Raw genomic sequence first — 21,454 nt, forward strand, 5'->3', positions numbered from 1 at the left:
TGGTCTGTTAAACAATTCATGCCAAGGACATTGTTGAAAACAATAAAGCAATTAGCTGGAAATTATTGCAGTTTAACAGGTAGGTGTAGGCAGGGAAAGAGACAAAGAATGTCCTGCCAGATCACTGTCATCTGAGGGTGATGTGGGCTATCCAAGGCTGTGTGTTTTGATGAACAGCATCAGAGACTTCATGGAGCTGTGGGTGGCAGTGAGATGGGTGATATACTTCACAAAAATAGTACAGTCAATAACAATAACAAGCCCTGGAGGGGAGGGAACAGTACTAGAATTGCTTCAATGTATTATCTATAATGTCATTTCCAGCAAAAAAATTATGCAAAGCAGCAAGAACATAGGATCCATACATTGGGGAAAAAAACAGACTGTAAGTGACCAGATGTCAGATTTAATAGATAAATACTTCAAAGTAGCATTATAAATATGTTTAAGAAACTAAAAGCAAACTATGATGAAAGACATAGTGGAAGGTATAATGACAATGTTGCAACAAGTGGAGAGAATCAATAGGAGCTATAAATGATAAAAGGAACTAAGTGGAAATTCTGGAGTTGAAAGTTTCAATAACTGAAATGAAAAATTCATTGGAGGGGATCAGCAGTAGATTTGAACAAGCAGAAAAAATAATTAGCAAAATTTAAAATAGATTGATAGAGATTGTACAATCTGAAGAGCAGAGAGAAAAAAAGAATGAAGAAAAATAAACAGACACTCAGAGAAATATGAGACAGTATAAGTACACCAACACACACGCAATGTGAATATCAAGAAAGGAGACAGAGACAAGAGCAAAAAGATGTGTTTGAAGAAATAACTTGCCAAATATATTGGAAGACATTACACATCAAGGAAGCTCAACAAACTCATAGGATAAATGCAAAGAGATCCACAAATAGACAAGTCATAGTAAAAATGGTGAAAGCCAAAGGCATGGAGTAAATCTTGAAAGCAGAAAGAGGAAAATGACTCATTGCTTATAGGGAATCCCAAGAAAATAAACAGTAAATTCTCATCAGAAATAATGGAGGTCAGACAGCAGTGGGATAACATTTCCAATGTGCTCAAAGTCAAAACTGTCAACCAAGAATCCTACATGCAGCAAAGCTATTGTCCAAAAATGAAAGTAGAAAAAAGACATTAAAAGGTAAACCAAAAGTGAAAGAAGGTATTATTCACAGACTCATCTTTGAAAAATACTGCAGGTAGTTTTTGAGGCTAAAAGCAAATGATCTCATTTTTTCAAATCCACACAAGAAAACAAAGAACACTATAAAGGAAATTATGTAATTGTGAAAGAGAAGATAAATGAAAGAGAAGATAAATTGTGAAAGAGAAGATAAAAATGTGAAAGAGAAGATAAATGTAATTGTGAAAGAGAAGATAAAAATGTCATCTTTTCTTCTCTTAACTAATTTAAAAATCAATTATATAAGACAAAACAATATGTATATAATGGATTGCTGAGCCTATGACTCATAGAAAAGTAATATATTTTCCATTAACAGCACAAAGGAGGTAGGTGGGAACACAGCTTAGCTGGGCTAAGGAAATGAATCCAGATGCTAACTTGAATCCACAGAAACAAATCAATACATCCAGAAATGGTAAATATTCTTGGCGTTTCCCATAATTCCTCTTTGCTGAATGTGATACTGACTTTACATGCTCTGTTTCTTACCCTTTCCTGAAATCTCAAGTAGTTGCTGCACTGGTGTGCTTTTCGATGCAAGAGGGAAAGAAAAGAGAGAAAATGTCAAGAGGCAGGAGCCAAGGATCAACAAGGGGCCCCTCTGCCGCATTTCTCAGGGGAGCTGAAGATGGGGAGTTAGGAGAAGTATGTGAGGAAAGAGGACTTAAAGAAGGATAGTTGTGGAATCCCATCAGGATGTTCAATCAATTTGTGTAAAAAAAAGGGAACCTATTTTGAAATTAACTTTTATTTGCTCATCTGCTCTTTTGATAGAAAGCTCTCCAAACTACACTAGGTCTTAGGAAAATAGTACCCACTACATTCTCTACTAGCTTCTGCTTCAAATGTTTCATTAGTGATTTTTTTCATCTTATATCTTAGACATTTTGCCACTTGGCTTGAGTGATAGTTTGTATTTTTTACATCAATAATGTTAATTAATAATCATTTCATTATTTTATAAATAATATTAATCATTAACATTAATTATTAACATTTCCTAGACAAATAAGAGGCAGTTTGGGTAGTATAGTCATTTTCACAATGTTGATTCTTCCAATCCAAGAACATGGTATATCTCTCCATCTGTTTGTATCATCTTTAATTTCTTTCATCAGTGTCTTAAGTTTTCTGGACACAGGTCTTTTGTCTTCTTAGGTAGGTTTATGCCTAGGTATTTTATTCTTTTTGTTGCAATGGTAAATGGGAGTGTTTCCTTAATTTCTCTTTCAGGTTTTTCATCATAAGTGTATAGGAATGCAAGAGATTTCTGTGCATTAATTTTGTATCCTGCTACTTTACCAAATTCATTGATTAGCTCTAGTAGTTTTCTGGTAGCATCTTTAGGATTCTCTGCATATAGTATCATGTCATCTGCAAACAGTGACAGTTTTACTTCTTTTCCAATTTGGATTCCTTTTATTTCTTTTTTGTCTCTGATAGCTGTGGCTAAAACTTCCAAAACTATGTTGAATAATAGTGGTGAGAGTGCTATACTACCCAAAGTAATCTAAAGATTCAATGTAATCCCTATCAAACTGCCAATGGAATTTTTCACAGAACTAGAACAAAAAATTTCACAATTTGTATGGAAACACAAAAGACCCCAAATAGCCAAAGCAAACTTGAGAAAGAAAAATGGAGCTGGAGGAGTCAGGCTCCCTGACTTCAGACTATCCTACAAAGCTACAATAATCAAGACAGTATGGTACTGGCACAAAAACAGAAATATAGATCAATGGAACAGGATAGAAAGCCCAGAGATACACCCATGCACATATGGTCACCTTATCTTTGACAAAGGAGACAAGAATATGCAATGGAGAAAAGACAGCCTCTTCAATAAGTGGTGCTGGGAAAACTGGACAGCTACATGTAAAAGAATGAAATTAGAACACTTCCTAATACCATACACAAAAATAAACTCAAAATGGATTAAAGACCTAAATGTAAGACCAGACACTATAACTCTTAGAGGAAAACATAGGAAGAACACTCTTTGACATAAATCACAGCAAGACCCTTTTTGACCCACCTCCTAGAGAAATGGAAATAAAAACAAAAGTAAACAAATGGGACCTAATGAAACTAAAACCTTTTGCACAGCAACAGAAAACATTAATAAGACGAAAAGACAACTCTCAGAATGGGAGAAAATATTTGCAAACAAAGCAATGGACAAAGGATTAATCTCCAAAATATACAAGCAGCTCAATATCAAAAAAACAAACAACCCAATCCAAAAATGGGCAGAAGATCTAAATAGACATTTCTCCAAAGCAGACATACAGATTGCCAACAAACACATGAGAGGATGCTCAACATCACTAATCATTAGAGAAATGCAAATCAAAACTACAATGAGGTATCACCTCACACCAGTCAGAATGGCCATCATCAAAAAATCTACCAACAATAAATGCTGGAGAAGGTGTGGAGAAAAGGGAACCTTCTTGCACTGTTGGTGGGAATGTAAGTTGATACAGCCACTATGGAGAACAATATAGAGGTTCCTTAAAAAACTAAAAATAGAGCTCCCATACGACCCAGAAATCCCACTACTGGGCATATATCCTGAGAAAACGATAATTCAAAAAGAGACATGTACCACAATGTTCATTGCAGCACTATTTCCAATAGCCAGGACCATTGCAACACTATTTCCAACAGCCAGGACATGGAAGCAACCTAAGTGTCTATCGACAGATGAATGGATAAAGAAGATGTGGCACATATATGCAATGGAATATTTCTCAGCCATAAAACGAAATGAAATTGAGTTATTTGTAGTGAGGTGGATGGACCTAGAGTCTGTCATACAGAGTGAAGTAAGTCAGAAAGAGAAAAACAAATACCGTATGCTAACACATATGTATGGAATCTAAAAAAAAAAAAAAATGGTTCTTATGAACCTAAGGGCAGGACAGGAATTAAGACACAGACTTAGAGAATGGACTCGAGGACACAGGGTGGGGGAAGTGTAAGCTGGGACGAAGTAAGAGAGTAGCATTGACATATATACACTACCAAATGTAAAACAGATAGCTAGTGGGAAGCAGCTGAATGGCACAGGGAGATCAGCTCGGTGCTTTGTGACCACCTAGAGGGGTGGGATAGGGTGGGTGGGAGGGAGACTCAAGAGGGAGGGGATATGGGGATACATGTATACATATAGCTGATTCACTTTGTTATACAGTAGAAACTAACACCATTGTAAAGCAATTATACACCAATAAAGATGTTTAAAAAAAAGACAATGACAAACTTGATTCAGGATTTAAGAAGAAGTCAAAGTTGATAAATTTAACTTGGAGGCCAGAATAATAGTGATGTCGTTAATAAAGAAAGAGATGTTGGGAAAAGAATCAAATTTACAGAGGGAGACAATCAGTTTTGATCACATAATCTTAAAGATGATGTCCATTAGAAAAGTGATGCACCTAATTCTCCTGATGTGAGAGAATCATTTATAAATAATTAATAAAGAGAATTGCAGTGTGGGGATGGTCAGGGTATGTTCATAGAAATTTGGAGTTTTGTAGTATCATGCTTTTAAGGCCATGACAGGCAGAGTATAAAATGGGATTGTTCTGATCCAACATGATAATTCATAGACATTTTTAAAATTTTATAGCCACTGAAGTCTGAGAACTGTGTTATATATCTTAGATTCTCAGAGATTGTTCCTGGAACACAGTAGGTACTCATACTGTCTGATGATGATTAGATTATTAAAATTATGCAGATCTCTGAAGAGGCAAAGACGTTTCAGGGTCATTTGAACGCTGATTCTGCTTTCTTCCTCTGGGTGGTATGTAGCCTTGCAGATGCTGGATTTGATACAAAACAAGGAAAAGTCTAATTTATGTCAGCATTCACTTAAGTGGAAATGTATTGATTTTTTAAAAAAACCCTCTATAGTTGCCACTGCTAGCACTCTACCCACATCTCCTTGGCTCTCTACCATTTCATATACACAAGTCTGCAGTCAGCTTTTATTTCTAACAGCCAGCACCTGTGTCTCTTGGTAGACGGATGCTCTCAGACCTTCAGATTCCCCTTTCTTACCTGCACAGAGATCTCCAATGCCTGGGCGCTACTCCTCTTGCCTCACCACCATGGGCAATGTGTATGCAATGTCTGGTCAGAGAGGAACTAAGAACTCAGTCCTGTTGCCATCTGATCTAGGATGATGTTGAGAAATGACCCACACTGTCTCCAGAGCTCCCTTGTGGAATTGAGCCAAAGTCTTTCCTGGGACTTAGCTTGCTATGGTTTCCTTGCGTGGCCTCCTTTCCTTCCTGATTCCTCTTTCCTACTCCCGGAAACAATTTTTCCTGGGAACACTTCCTAATAAAACACTTTACATAAGTCCTCATTTCGGAGTCTAAAACCAACTTAACTGAGGTGTATTCGTTTTCCATTTGCTACTGTAATAAATGACCACAAATTTGGCGGCTTACGATAACACGAATTTATTATCCTCTGGTTCTGTAGGTTAGAGGTCCAACAGGAGTTAAAGCCAAGTCACTGTTAAAACTAATGCCTGGACTAAAACCAAAGTGTTGCAGGGCTGCATTCCTGTTTCAAGGTTTAAGGGGGGAATGTGTTCCCTTGCCTTTTCCAGGTTCGAAAGGCCACCTATATTCTTTGGCTGATGACCCCCTCTCTCCATCTTTAAAGCCAGCAAAGGCTAATCGGTTTCTTCTCACATCACTCCAACTTCCTCTTCTGCTCCCTCTTCTGCTTTAAAGGACACTTGGGATTATGCTGGGCTCACTTGGATGACCCACAATAATATCATGTCAACTTCAGCTGATTAGCTAACTTAATCACATTTGTGATCTTCATTCCCATTTTTCCAGGAAACTTAGCACAGTCTCAGGTTCTGGATGTGGGGGGCTTCATTATTCCACCTATAGCAGTTGTTAAACCCCGAGTATAAAAAAGGCTTGTGGTGAGAAAAATCAGACTGTTTTCTCAGATCAGGCATTATTCTACTCTGTTCAAAGTGTTATCAGTTTCTGCCTTTTTTTGGGGAACTGGAGGCCCAGGAAAAGTCACATCAAGATAAATTACGTCTGTTTCTAACTTGTTTGGTCCATCTTGCTTCTGTTAATTATTTGTGTCCTTGGCTAATTAAGTTTGGAGTTTAATCTGTGTGTATCTGGGGGAGGTTAGGGGAGTCTATTCTTGCTAATCCGCAACTAACACAAAAGACTGTAAGTTCAGCAATGATGATTGTAATGCAGTATTTTTTTCAGCTTGGACATAAAGAATAAAAAGTGTGAGCAATACTCCTTTGCAAGCAAATTCTCTTTCTATCTCAGTGTTCTAAAAGAGATTGAGTAGCAACTGCTGGAGGATATTGTAATAAGAATTCAAAGTTTGACACTTCAAACTAATACAATATTGTATGTTAATTATAACAATGAAAAAGAATTCAAAGTACGATGAGGGTTACATAAGATTGTGTCTGAGATATCTTCTATCATATGTTTTATTATTGTAATGATAGCAACACAATGAAGTTAATAATGATTTGGGAGCTGTCTTTACTTTACAGTATAACTCAAGTTGCCATCAGCAAAGTAGAAAGGAGACCATATCTGCAGCCCAAATTGCCCACATTCTGACCAATGAAGTAATGGAAAACAAACTGGGAAAGGACAGAATTCTGAATCATGTTACCAAGGAAGCTTTTAGGTTTCCAGGGAAGTTTGGAAAACTCTCCTTGGGATACTCTTTTAAGGGACACCGAGCCATGAATTAGGTGCTCATGTGAAAGAGGACTTTTTGAAGCCAGAAGAAGATAGATGTTTAAATATGCTTATGATATTTTATTTGAAGCCAAGGAAGGAGACACTAGGAGCGTTTGTCATATATTAACTGTTGCTGAGAAACTAAGAAAGGTATTTCCAAAGTAAGATGACAGCTAACTCTGGAAACCCCTGGGGCTGCTTGCCAAGACTGCAAACCCCATTTGTCACAGAGCCTGTGTAGAACAGAGCTTCTTCTAAATTTATCGTTTCCATTTGTTTTTGTCATAGAATTATAAACAATGTAAGGTTAGACACATGAAATTGCTATATGTGTTGCTTCTTTTAGCTCTGTCAGAAGCAGCTTTGTTTAATATCAACTGCACTGCTAAAGTCTATGAGGACTCAAATCCCACTAGATCCTAAAGTTTTAAAAGAGTTAGGTATGGTTATCTTGTTCCTTTCTGTATGCTCTAAATTGCCCCAATGAATGAAAGAAAGAAGAGAATGAATGAATTGTTGACTAAAAATCAGTGTAGAGGTGCTTCTTCAATGTTTTGTGAAATGTGATGTTGAGCAGATATGGTAAATAGAACCATGTGAAATTGTCTATATATTATTATTACTGATCGACACAAGTGGTGATTTCTTATGGTATCTGAGTAGATGACTAGTTAGCAGTTCACTTGTCTTTCCTCTCCCCAAAATATCTTATTCAGAATAAATCAGTTTATTAGGCCCCTATTAAGGTCCAGATATTCAGATAAATGTTTTTCCATGTTACCTTATTTAACCCTTAAAACAACCCAAGTAGGCAGAATTCTAAAATGGCCTCTGAGATCCCTACCCCGGTGTACATTTTTGTACATTATCCCTGGGACTGTGAATCTTGTAGATTTTACTTACATAATTACATTATGTTAAGTAGCACCACTGACTTTAAGAAAGAGAGATTATCTGGGTGAGCCAGACTTAATCACATGAACCCCTTAAATAGCATGAGTCTAGAGATCAGACACAGAGGATTTGAAGCAAGAGAGGGATTTGATGTGAGGGAGATTCTTCTGTTGCTGGCTTTGCAGATGAAGGGAACATGTGACAGGGAATGTGGCAGCTTCTAGGTATTAAGTGTGGTCCTACACCTACAGTAATAGGAAAACAAAAGACTCAGTTCAACAACAGCAAGGACATAAATTCTGCCAACAGCCCATGTGCTTTGAAGAGGAGCCTGAACCACAGATGAAAACCCATAGATATAGCTGACACCTGGGTTTTACTGGGTGAGACCCTGAACGGAGAACCCAGTCATGTGTGAGCTATAGAAAGGAAGAGATATTAACTTTATGTTGTGTTTAAGTTCCTAAGTTTGTAGTAGGTAACTGGTTACACAGCAGTAGAAAACGAATACAGATCCTTTAAGCCCTTTCATTTCATTTTATAAAAGAGGAATGGAGACCTAGTAGTAATGCCTAATTTTCTCAGAGACAAACAGAAAATATTTTAACACAAAGATTTTTGACTATGTGGTTAATATTTGTTTTTCTAATATGCCCTTTGTAAAGAAAAGAGGTTTGGAAGAAGTGAGAAGTAAAGTTCTGTCAAGTCAATGGTAAATTCTCTGTAGATGAGAGGTCACAAAAAAGTCATAGGGGGACTTCCCTGTGGCACAGTGGTTAAGAATCCGCCTGCCAATGCAGGTGACACGGGTTCGAGCCCTGGTTCTGGAAGATCCCACATGCTGCAGAACAACTAAGCCCATGTGCCACAATTACTGAACCTGCTCTCTAGAGCCCACGAGCCACAACTACTGAGCCCATGTGCCACAACTTCTGAAGCCCTCACACCTAAAGCCCACGCTCCTCAACAAGAGAAGCCACTGCAATGGGAAGCACACGCACCACAGCGAAGAGTAGCCCCTGCTCGCTGCAACTAGAGAAAGCCCACACAAAGACCCAAAGCAGCCAAATAAATAAATAAATTTATTTATTTATTTATTAAAAAAAAAAAGTCATAGGGAAGGTCCCTTACTTGTGGCTCCACTAGACCTTTTACATTTCTGTGTGTTTTAATCAGGACCACAAAGAGCCTCTGTGAACTCAATTTGAGTATGATCAAAAGTGTTTGGCAAGAAAGAATCACATGGTGTCAGATGAGCTTAAATATCTTTCGAAAGTGAGAGATGAATTTGCGGTTTGTGGCAACTTCCCAGAGTCATGTGATTTCTCCTTATTTCTTTCTTTCTTGCTGAGAAAACAGCACACCAAACCCAACATGTGATGAACTATTTTTCTTATAAATCACATTATACTATTTCATCACACGTTGTTGTGTTTCCTGTGGATCTCCAGGACTAAGAAAAGCAGCATATAGCAAGATCGCCAAGAAAAATCCATATCTTATTACATTAAATGTTTTGCGTGTGTGTGTGTGTGTGTTTGTGTGTCTGTGTGTGTGTGTGTGAGAGAGAGAGAGGGAGAGATAGAGGGTGTGTGTGTGTGAGTGTGTGATATCATTCTGACTTCTAAAACTATGGCATGTGATGGTCATATTTTATATAAATCATGTAACTAAGAAAAATCCTAAGAAGATTATTTTTCAAGTTATTCATAATCCCAATACATAGAAATTTACTGGTTTTTTAAAATTAGCTTTATTCTAGACATAGAATATTTATTTGCAGATAAAATGATAGACAGAACAAAAATTAATATACTATAATAACATTTTGAAATAAACAAAATAGAATTTTACTTGGAAGAAAAGAAATTAAAGCTATGCTGAACTTTAGATAATTAACTTCCTTACCCCATGACATGTTAGTTCTAGAAGAACCTCTGAAGCAGAAGTGGGAAAACTTTTTCTGTAGATAGCCAGATAGTAAATATTTTAGGCTGTGGGCCACACACGTTCTCTCTCACGTATCCTTGTGTGTGTTTAGGGGAAGGCACATGTATTTTACAACACTTTACAAATTTAAAAACCACTCTTAGATCCAGGGCCGAACAAAAACAGGCCATAAGCCAGAACTGGCCCAAGTAAGAATAAAATATTATGACAAATATTAAAAGATTAATTTTTAGGCAAATTCTTTTATTAAAGCAAAATATACTAAGAAAATACACAAATCATGAGCACATAGCTCAAAACATTTTCATGAGGTGAACTCACTTGAGGAATAAACTGAACTGGAGTAAAGAAAAGGTACATTTTTAGCAGCTCTGAAGCTACCCTTCTGCCTGTGGCAGCCATGGAGGTGTTGCCGCCATCTATCTTCAAGAAAAGACTTGCTTCAGCTGCCTGGAGTGCAAAGAGTTGACTGCCCTGAGCTGCAGCTTTTTCAGCATCTGTGGCCCCTGAGGCTCAGTTCTTCTGGGGCAACCCCAGCCAATAGCTGAACATAGTGGGGTTATTAGAGCCTGACCATTTCTGGCCAATGTAGAACTCTTCTATTTGGCAGTCTTTTTGTGGAGCTTCTCATTGCATTGGCTGAGACTTTCTCAAATCTGTGTTATGCTCTGAAGCTTATCTCAATTCTGTTTTCTCGCACAGGTGTCAGAGCCACACAGGGTATAGAGACTTTCACTTCTCAACTACACTACCACCTACTTATATTTTTCAAGTGTTACCTCTCAGAAACCTATTGCCATCCTAATCCGTCTCAGCATCTGCTTCCTGGAGGGCTCAGACTGACACCTGTCCCCTTCCATCCTTTCCTCCATCATATCAAGCATAACCACTACCCTCACTTTTAACTCCCTAGGTAGTTTCCTGGATTAAACTGAGTATCAATTGAATCATACACTATGTAGTAGTTTGTAACTGGCTTATTTTATTCAATATTTTGTTTGTGAGATTCATCTTTCTTATTCTTATAGTTGTAGATTGTTCATTCTTTTTCATTAGTTTTCTATTGTATGAATATACCGATATTTAATTATCCATCCTATGATAGATGGACATCAGGTTGTTTCAAGTTTGAGGTTATTATATAGAGAGTTGCCGTAAACATTGTTGTTATGTGTCTTTTGGTGAACACTTGATTCATACCTTTTGCTTGGGTTTATACCTAGGGGTGCAATTGCTAGGTAGGTATACTATATGTATATGCTCAGTTTTAGTCAATTTTGTCAAACAAATTTCCAAAGTTCTATTATGAATTTACACTCCCATCAGCAATGTATGATAGCTCCAGTTGCTCCATTAATTTTTTTTTTTTTTAGCCCTTCTGGTGGGTGTAAAGATATATTAGTATATAGTTATAGTATATAGATATATAGTATATAGTATATAGTATATAGTTATATAGTATATAGTATATAGTATATAGTATATAGTATATAGTATATAGTTATAGTTATAGTATATAGTATATAGATATATAGTTATAATTTGAGCTTTATTGAAAAATGAATGCAGTTTATATGTTTAGTGGCCATTTGGATGTTCTCTTTTGTAAAGTGTCTCCAGGCATTTTGCACACTTTTCCTTCTATTGTATTCATTTGTATGCGTTTTTCATATTGATTTTTTGATGTTCTGGAGAAGAACAAAGCTGTTATTTATATATATTCTGGATAGTAATCATTTGTTGAATATATATATAGTTCAAATATATTCTACTCTTTTTTACTCTTCTAATGATGTCTTTTCATGAAAAGAAGTTCTTAATTATAATGTAGTCTAATTTATTATTTTTTCTCTATGGTTAATGTTTTTTTGTATTTATTTGCCTACCGTAGGAGATAATGTCATGAAGATATTTTCCAGAGTCATGAAGATATTCTCCTATGATTTCTTCTAAAAAGCTTTATTGTTTTTTGTTTGTTTGTTTCTTTGTTTTGCGGTATGCGGGCCTCTCACTGTTGTGGTCTCTCCCATTGCAGAGCGCAGGCTCCGGGCGCACAGGCTCAGCGGCGATGGCTCACGGGCCCAGGCACTCCACGGCATGTGGGATCCTCCCAGACCGGGGCACGAACCCGTGTCCTCTGCATCGGCAGGCGGATCCTCAACTACTGTGCCACCAGAGAAGCCCCAAAGCTTTATTGTTTTAACGTTTACCTTTTGACTATATTTTTTGTGTATTAAGTGAGGTGGTGATCATGATTCACTTTTTAATATGAATATTCAATTTCCCCAGCACCATTTATTGAAAAAGCATCTTTTTAGCGATGCATTAAATAGACATCTAGATCATAAAAGAAATGATGCTTTCTTTACCCTCAATTTTGTTTTATTGGTCTATTTCTACTTCTTTGCCTTATTACCCTATTTTCCTAATTATTACAGATTTATAATATATCTTGATATCTAACATTGTAACTTCCAGCTTTGTTCTTCTCCAAGAATGCCTTGGCTATTCTTGGGCCTTTACATTTCCGTATAAATTTTATCATCAACTTGTCAATTTTCACTCAGTTCTATAAATTAAATCTATGGATCAACTGAATGACAATTGATATTTTTACAATACTAAATCTTCCAAACTGTGAACATGGTATAGACTTGTGTATATTAAATCTTCTTTAATTACTCTTACTATTATTGTGATTTCTTTTTTTGGTGTGGCGGTCTTGTACATATTTTACTATATCTATTTCTAGATATTTATTAGTTAAAATAATTTTTCTGTAGACTTTCTCAGACTTTCTATATAGCCAATCAAATTGACTCTGAATAATTACAGTTTTATTTCTTCCATTCCAATATTTGCAACTTGTATTTCTCTTTTTTTTTTTTTTTGTCCTTTTTATCAACACTTAAGGCTACCAGTGCAATGTCTAGCAGTACTAATGATAATGATGATAACAGGCATCCATATCTCATTCTCAACCTTAGGAGAAAAAGTTTCAGTAATTTATTATTAGGTAGAATATTTGGTAGATTTTTTTGTAGGTAATCTGTCAAAGATTAAAAGAATTTTTTATTATTATATAAATGTTGAATTTTGTAAATGCTTTTTTGCATCTATTGAGATTATACCATGAATTTTCTCCTTTTGTTCATTTATTTTCTATTAAGCCAAATTTATATTCTGCAGTAAGCTCCTTTTCCTATATTGTTGTATTCAGTTTTCTGATAACTTGTTTAGAATTTCTGCATCTATTATTATGAAAAAGAATGGTCTGTGATATTTTTCCTTTGGTATCCTTGACAGTTTTTGTATAAAGATGACCTTGGACTCATACACAAGTGTTCCTTTTCTATAATTTCTGTAATAATTTTGATAAATTATTTTTCTTAAAATTGTGGAAAAATTCACTGGAGAAACCATCTGGATCTGGTGCTTTCTTTGTGATTTCAATTTCTTTGATAGATTTAGGATCATTAAACATTGGTGTCACCATTGGTAATTTGTTTTTCTAAGGAATTTATCTTAACTACAGAGTCAAATTTTTTGGTGTAAAGTTGTTTCATTGTAGTTTATCCCTAATTTTTTTTTATATCTAGAATCTGACTTTTGTTTATTCTTTCATCACTATTATTGGTAATTTGTGTTCTTTCCCTTTTGGGAGAGGACATCTTTCTAGGAGTTTATCAATTTAATTATTTTTTTCTAAGAACTGACTCATGGCTTTGTTGATATTTCTCTACTATAGTTATTTTCTCTATTTCATTGATTTCTGCCTTTCTAATTTTATTTTATTTTTCCTTCTACCTCATTTGGGTTTGATTTACTACTCTTCTAGCTTCTTAAGGTGAAATAGTAGGTCATTGACTTACACTTTTCTTTTTTTCTAATATAAGCATTTAGAGTTATAAATTTTCATTACTTTAGCTATTTCCTAGAAATTCTGATATTTTCTAATTCGAATCTTTTCTAATTATCTATTTTCTTATTTCTTTTTTAATGTATGAGTTCTTTAGGAGTATGTTGTTTACAGGTATTTGCAGCTTTTCTAGGAATATTAGTTTTAGCCATTTCTATTTAATTCTGTGGTGTTAAGAAAACTTACTCTGAAATATTTGTTTTCTTGATATTTATTGAGAATTTTTTTCTTGGCCCAGCATATGTTTTAGTCTGATGAACATCCTTTGTGTACTGGAAAAGACAATATTTGTGCCACTTGTTAGGTTAAATGTTTATTAACATCAAGTAAAGTAAGATGGTTGATAGTATTATTCAAATATTCTCTAACCTGTTTGATTTTTTTTGACTACTTGGTCTATCAATTACTGACAGAATGGTATTAGAGCTTCCAGCTACGAAGCTGTGTTTTTCTATTTCTTCCTTTAGTTCTATCTGTTTTTCCTCCATGTAGTTTGAAGTTCTGTTATTAGGTGCATGTACATTGTGATTTTTATGTCTTCTCAATGGTTTGTTTCTTCTACCATGACATGTTCCCTTTATCTCTGGTAATACTCTTCAAAATCTATTTTTTTAATGTTAATATAGTCATGACAATAGCATGTGATATAGCATAATTTTCTTGTGCTTATGGTTTTCATGGTATATGTTTTCATATTTATTCCAGTTTCTGTCTTAAAATGAATCATTTATAGAAAGCATATACTAGTTGAATCTTACTTTTTTATAGTCTGACAATCTCTGATTTTTTTTCTTTTTTTATTAAATGCAAGATTCTTTAAATTTTATAGTGTTTTACAAATTTCAAAAATTTTTACACATATGATTTCATATAATCTCATAATAACACTTTTCCCCCTACCCCTATATTGCCCCTCCCCCTGACAATCTCTGATTTTAAATGGAATCTTTGATCATTTTTTATAGAGTTCAATTATTTCATTTCATTGGATTTATATCTACCATTTTGCTATATGATCACTCTGAATGTCATTTTATGTGATTTTCTCTATTCTAACTGAAAAGTTCTTAATCACATAGGTTGTAATTTTTTGTTGTTGTTGCTTTCAGTGTGGCTTTCTTCTCTAAATGTATCTGTTTTTCTCTTACAATTTGTTTTTTTAAAAGCTTGCTGGTCCAATCTCATCTCTTGATTTTGTGTAATTTCATCTTTGAAAGTTTTGTAGTATTTGTTGGGTTTTTTTCATATACAACAATGCCTATGAAGAACTATTTTTATGATTTTCTTTTCTCTTTCTGTAGGTATTTACTTTTGTGATATGTGTCTTTCATTTGCATTCACCCAATGTTCCAGTCCTTTATATATCCCCTTCCCTACCTAAGAGTTTCATGCTGATTTCATTTGTTATCACTATTATTATTTTTTATTGATGTATAGTTGATTTACAATATTATATTAGTTTCAGGTGTACAGTACGGTGATTCAATATTTTTATAGATTATACTCCATTTAAAGCTATTATAAAATACTGGCTATAGTCCTTGTGCTGTAAAATATATCTTTGTAGCCATTTATTTTATGCATAGTATTTCCCACTTTTTAATCCCCTACCTTTATGGTTCCCTTCCCTCCTTCCCTTTCCCCACTTGTAATCATTAGTTTGTTCTCTATATGTGTGAGTCTGTTTCTGTTTTCTTATGTTCATTCATTTGTTTTATTTTTTATTGCACATGTAAGTAATAATATAGAGTATTTGTCTTTCTCTGACTTATTTCACTAAGCATAATACCCTCCAGGTCCATCCATGTTGCTGCAAATGGCAAAATTTCATTCTTTGTAATGGCTGAGTAGTATTACATTGTATATATATATTGGGTTGGCCAAAAAATTTGAGTAAAAATAAAAGACACATTTTTTCATTTTCACCAAGAACTTTATTGAACAACATATTCACCCTTTTGTTCCACTACCTTCTGCCATTTTTCAGGCAACTTCATAATTCCATCTTCCCAAAATTTTTTATCATTTTGAGCAAAGAACTGTTCCAGGTGCCTTTTACAGTCTTCCAGGGAATTGAAATTTTTTCCATGAAAAGAATTTTGTAGACAGAAATAAATGAAATCTGAAGATGCAATGTCTGGTGAATATGGAAAATGAATCAGAACTTCCCAACCAAGCTCAAACAGTTTTTGCCTGGTCATCAAAGAAACATGAGGTCTTGCATTATCCTGATGGAAGATTATGCATTTTCTGTCAACTAATACTGGATACTTTTTGTCAAGTGCTGCTTTCAGTCAGTCTAATTGGGAGCAATACTTGTTGGAATTAATCGTTTCGTTTTCCGGAAGGAGCTCACAATAGAGGACTCCCTTCCAATACCACCATATATACATCGCCTTCTTTGGATGAAGACTGGCCTTTGGTGTGGTTGTTGGTGGTTCATTTTGCTTGCCCCATGATCTCTTTCTTCCATTCCATGTTATTGTACAGAATCCACTTTTCATCACCCATCACAACTTTTTTTAAAACGGAACTTTTTCATTACGTTTAACTAGAGAACCGAATGAGGAAATATGGTCAAGAAGGTTTTTTTCACTTAACTTATGTGGAACCCAAACATCAAAGCAATTAACATAACCAAGCTGGTGCAAATGATTTTCAACACTTGATTTGGATATTTTGAATATGTCGGCTATCTCCCACAAGATATAATGTTGATTGTTCTCAATTAATATCTCTATTTGTTCGCTATCAACTTCAACTGGTCTACCTGACCATGGAGCATCGTCCAGCAAGAAATCTCCAGCATGAAACTTTGCGAATTACTTTTGATGAGTTTGATCAGTCACAGCACCTTCTCCATACACTGCACATATCTTTTTTGGCGTTTCAGTTGCATTTTTACCTTTCTTAAAATAATAAAGCATAATAGGCTAAAAATGTTGCTTTTTTCTTCCATCTTCAACGTTAAAATGGCTACACAAAAATTCACCAATTTTAATGTCTTTTTTTAAATGCACACTGATATGACAGCTGTCACAATCTAACAAAACTGTTTCGAATGAAGTTAAAGACAACTAAATGCTGCTAGAGCCATCTTATGGAAAAAACCGAACCTTTTGGTCAACCTAATATATTCACCATGTATTCTTTACCCATTCATCTGTTGGTGGACTCAAGTTGCTTCCATATCTAGGCTGTTGCAAATAATGCTGCTATGAACATCAGGGTGCAGTTATCTTTTTGAATTAGTGTTTTCATTTTCTTCAGGAGTGGAATTGCTGGATCACATAGTAGTTCCAATTTTAGTTTTATAAGGACCCTCCATACTGTTTTCCATAGTGCCTGCACCAATTTACATTCCCACCGATGGTGTAGTAGAGTTCCCTTTTCTCCACATTCTTGTCAACTTTTGTTATTTGTAGACTTTTTGATGATAGCCACTCTGACTGGTGTGGGGTGATATCTCACTGTGGATTTGATTTGCATTTCTCTGATGATTAGCAATGATGAGCAACTTTTCTTGTGCCTGTTGGTCATCTGTATGTCTTCTTTGGAAGAATATCTGTTCAGTCTGCCCATTTTTAAAATCAGGTTGTTTGTTTTTTTGATATTGAGTTGTATGTGCCATTTATATACTTTGATTATTAACCCCTTATCAGTAGTATCATTTGCAAATATTTTTTCCCCTTCAGTAGGTTGTCTTTTATTTTTTATTTATGTATTTTTTTTGCTGTACCCGGGCCTCTCACCATCACGGCCTCTCCCGTTGTGGAGCACAGGCTCTGGACGCGCAGGCTCAGCGGCCATGGCTCACGGGCCCAGCCGCTCCGCGGCATGTGGGATCCTCCCGGACCGGGGCACGAACCCGTGTCCCCTGCATCGGCAGGCGGACTCTCAACCACTGCGCCACCAGAGAAGCCCCAGTAGGTTGTCTTTTCATTTTGATGATGATTTCCTTTGCTGTGCAGAATACTCTTTGATATAAATCGTAGCAATATTTTCTTGGATCTGTCTCCTAGGCAAAGGAAACATAAGCAAAAACAAACAAATGGGACTTAATTAAACTTGATAGCTTCTTTTATTATTATTTTGAATGAAGCTAATTATCTGTTAAAGAATCATGTGGGGAGAAATGGAGGTAGTGAAATAAGCCAGTCAGCTTCTTCATAGGATTACTGTTGCAAATATACTCAATAGATTTGTCATTTCCTTGCCCTAGGGACAACTTTCCTGTTGCTGTTATTGTTTTTGTTATTGTTTAAGAGGCTTATTGAGGAAGTCTTTGGGTCACAGCTCTCTGTGTTGCTACCAGACAACCAGTTTGTACTTTTTCTCCTTGATCCTATTTTACCTTCTAGTGGCTCCCTGGGCTACCATGATGTTCGTACAAATACCTGATCAACACATTTTCTCCTTTTGCTACACCTCCCTTCACATTCCCTGGTCACACACAACATCTCTAACAGGGTCTTATCCATTTTTTCATGTGATACACACATGCCCCTAGTTCTCTTCTCTCTCAACAAGAGATATTTGTATAGATCACTTGAGATAATGCTTCTTAATTTAGGAAAAGTATTTTAAAAATTGGTCAAATTCATCTTTCTTCTGCATTTTGGTCCAGATTCTGAAGGATTTTGCAAGTGTGCTTTGAGTGTCACATTTTCTATATTTTAACTATTTATTATTTTTCATGAATTTTAAGAAAAAAAAGAAATTAAAAAAAAAGCTTTATTCTGCTATATTTAACTGAGTCCAGCCAGTACTTTTTGAAGTTTTCAGTTTATATTGCACCCTTCAGATAAAAGTAATAAAGATAAAGTGATGTCAAAGATTTGAGATGCTTCCTTTGAGCATCACAGGTGTTTTAGGATTTCTTGAATCCTGGAGTACAAATTTTACTGCATCTTGAATAAAACCCTCAGCTCAAGCAGTATTTACTAAAGGAGATAGTGTAGTACAGAGGTTAATATTTTTTTGAAGTTACACAGGCCTGGGTTAAAGTGTTAGATCTAACACAGACCTGTTGTACAGTTATGAGAAAATTGCTTAATTTCCGTAACTCCTAATTTCTCTTTCTGTATGTTGGTGATGAAAATACCCACCTTACAGAGATGTGGTAGGAATTAAATGAGATAACTCAGAAAGAACAATTGCTACATAATTGTTGCTAAATAAACAGTGGAATTATGATTATTATTCTACATAAAGATGTCTGATAGAATCAAATTGTGAAATTGTTATAAAGTTTTATTACAGAATTCCACCTTTCATAATCCTTGGGTAGAGAGATATATGTAACTCTCCACATACAAGTAAAATCATTTTGCTGGAGAAACAGAAAACTGGTAAACAATAATTCCTATGTCCTAGGACATTCGTATATGAGGGTTGAGCTTACTGGGAGAAAAGTTTTTCTCATGGAAGTGTATGCCAGCTGGTGGTATGTTATCTTTGTCTTGTCTACACCCTGACCTTTCAGCTTTATAACTTCCAAATGTTTATATAATGAGAACTGCCCTTTTAAAATTGACCCAGTGATTAAAACTGAAAATGAGAGCTGAGACTGTTCTCTAATAAATAGGCTGGATCTGAGCATACATCTGTCCAGCAAAACTCTTCTAAGCAAGCAGGCACGCATTTCTTTGCTTGTATCTAAAAAGTGAAGGTGGCATTTATACCGTTCAATAATTTTTCTCTCCGTTTATTCAATGGTGAGATCTAAGTTGGCAAATGCTACAGTCCCATTTATACTACTCCTAGGCTATCTTTCAAGTATTCAACTTTCAGATGGATGCATCCAGAGCGTTGTTGGCACATACATTTCTTATAAATTTCAACTTATAAGAAAACACTCCTTCAAGAAGAGAACTGTAGTCAAAGCAGAACCCACTCTACTCTCTTGGCAGTTCATCTTGCCAATAGATCTCTCAGTTCCATCAAAGTTTCCCAGATCCTATAACAGGTTTTTTTAATGACTTTCCAATCATACATATAGCTTTCTTCATACCTGAATGGAGACGTGTTACAATTATTCAAAACCATCTTTCTCAGTGACTAACAGAATAAAAAAAATTCCCACAGCATAATAGAATACCTATAATAACTTCAGCTTTATACTTTTCAAAGAGCATAAAGATTCATAGGAAAGATTAAGTAACAATACAATATTTTTATTCAAATCTAATTGAAATCAAGTCACAGATGTGAATTGGACACAGGGATTTTAATTTCTTCTTTTTCTTACCTTGCTTTCTTCTACCTAAATTCTAGTTACAGTGGCTTCTTATTTTTTAGAGCATGCTAAGTTAGATCCTTTTGACTAGTTTTTAGGACCTTTATCATTAGCTGATTCCTTTCCTTGGAATACTCATTCTCCATATTTTAATATGACTCTCAATTCAAAAGTCACCCCTTCAAGAGGCCTTTCCTGACCATCACTGTTTAACCCAATGCCCTGTTTTATTTTCTTCAGAGCACTTAAAATTATATAAAGTTGTTTTTTTTTTTTTTTTTTTTTTGTGGTACGTGGGCATCTCACTGTTGTGGCCTCTCCCATTGTGGAGCACAGGCTCCGGATGCGCAGGCTCAGCGGCCATGGCTCACGGGCCCAGCCGCTCCGCGACAATGTGGGATCCTCCCAGACCAGGGCACAAACCCGTGTCCCCTGCATTGGCAGGTGGACTCTCAACCACTGCGCCACCAGGGAAGCCCTATATAAAGTTATTTTATTTGTTTTTTTCCTACAAAAACATTCTCCCTCCACTAGAATGTAAACTACATGACAGCAGGTATTTGTGTTTTTCACTATTTCCCTGTGTGTAGAAAAGGCTTGTAATATAGTAGGTGCTCAATAAATAGTTATTGAATAGATGAATGAATGAATAATATTTGCCAACCAGATTTCAGCTTTCTTCTAAGCTTCACTGAAATTTGATTCCAACACCTTTTGTTTTAAACTAGGACCTCAAGCTAATCACATTAAGCCATCGTGACCACACTTATTTCATGTGCTCTCTGCTTTTCAGGGAAATAGAAGGTGGTTTCTTTCATTTCAAAAGCCTGAATCTCCTACTTGTCCTTCCACTAAGTCCTGTATCTGAATTTGAGGGATGCATCTAAATTTTACTCACTTGTTAGGAAAAGACAATTGAAATCACTGGGTCAAATAAATGTGACTCGCTGTTCACTTTAAAGTAGTTCTGTCTCCCTCCTGTGGGAAACAAAATGTTCATGACATCTGAATATCCCTATTTAGAATATTTAATCATTTAAATATTCAAGTAATAATAATAAGTTTTTCTATCATTCAGTAATCTATAACAATCCTGAGAGTCTCATCACTTTGTAAATGTACTCCCGGAGCACGGCACCATTTTGTGTACTTTAAGAAATACTAATTGATAAAAGTTGAGACATGTAAGGGATCTCAAAATTATCCAGTCCAACTACTCTTCCAGTTTCTGGATTCTCTGCATAAGATTTCTTCCAAGTAATTGTCTTGTGAGTCTGTGTCTAAACACCTCTCTTAACAGGATTGACATAATGACTTGAGACAGTAAATCCTATCTTTGGACAATTTTGATGGTTTAAAGAAAATTTTCCCCTCATGCTAAATATTTTTCTGAGGTGTACTTCAATTGGTTCCATTTATACTCCATGGTACACACTGAACAACTTTATTTCCATTTACGAAAATAATTTTTCATTTGATATTCT

General features: G+C 35.4%; 1 long non-coding RNA gene across 1 annotated transcript in view; it reads right to left on the reverse strand.

Moving 5' to 3' along the window:
- Positions 1-17,455: 17,455 nt before the first annotated feature.
- The window catches only part of LOC132519271 (uncharacterized), a 32,781-nt gene continuing 28,782 nt past the window's right edge, over positions 17,456-21,454 (reverse strand). Inside the window, exon 3 of the long non-coding RNA XR_009540135.1 lies at positions 17,456-17,750. This is a non-coding gene — a long non-coding RNA (uncharacterized LOC132519271). The remainder of the gene's footprint in view (positions 17,751-21,454) is intronic.

The sequence above is a fragment of the Lagenorhynchus albirostris genome, chromosome 4 (genome assembly GCF_949774975.1).
Source record: "Lagenorhynchus albirostris chromosome 4, mLagAlb1.1, whole genome shotgun sequence".
In the NCBI taxonomy this organism is placed as follows: Eukaryota; Metazoa; Chordata; class Mammalia; order Artiodactyla; family Delphinidae; genus Lagenorhynchus; species Lagenorhynchus albirostris.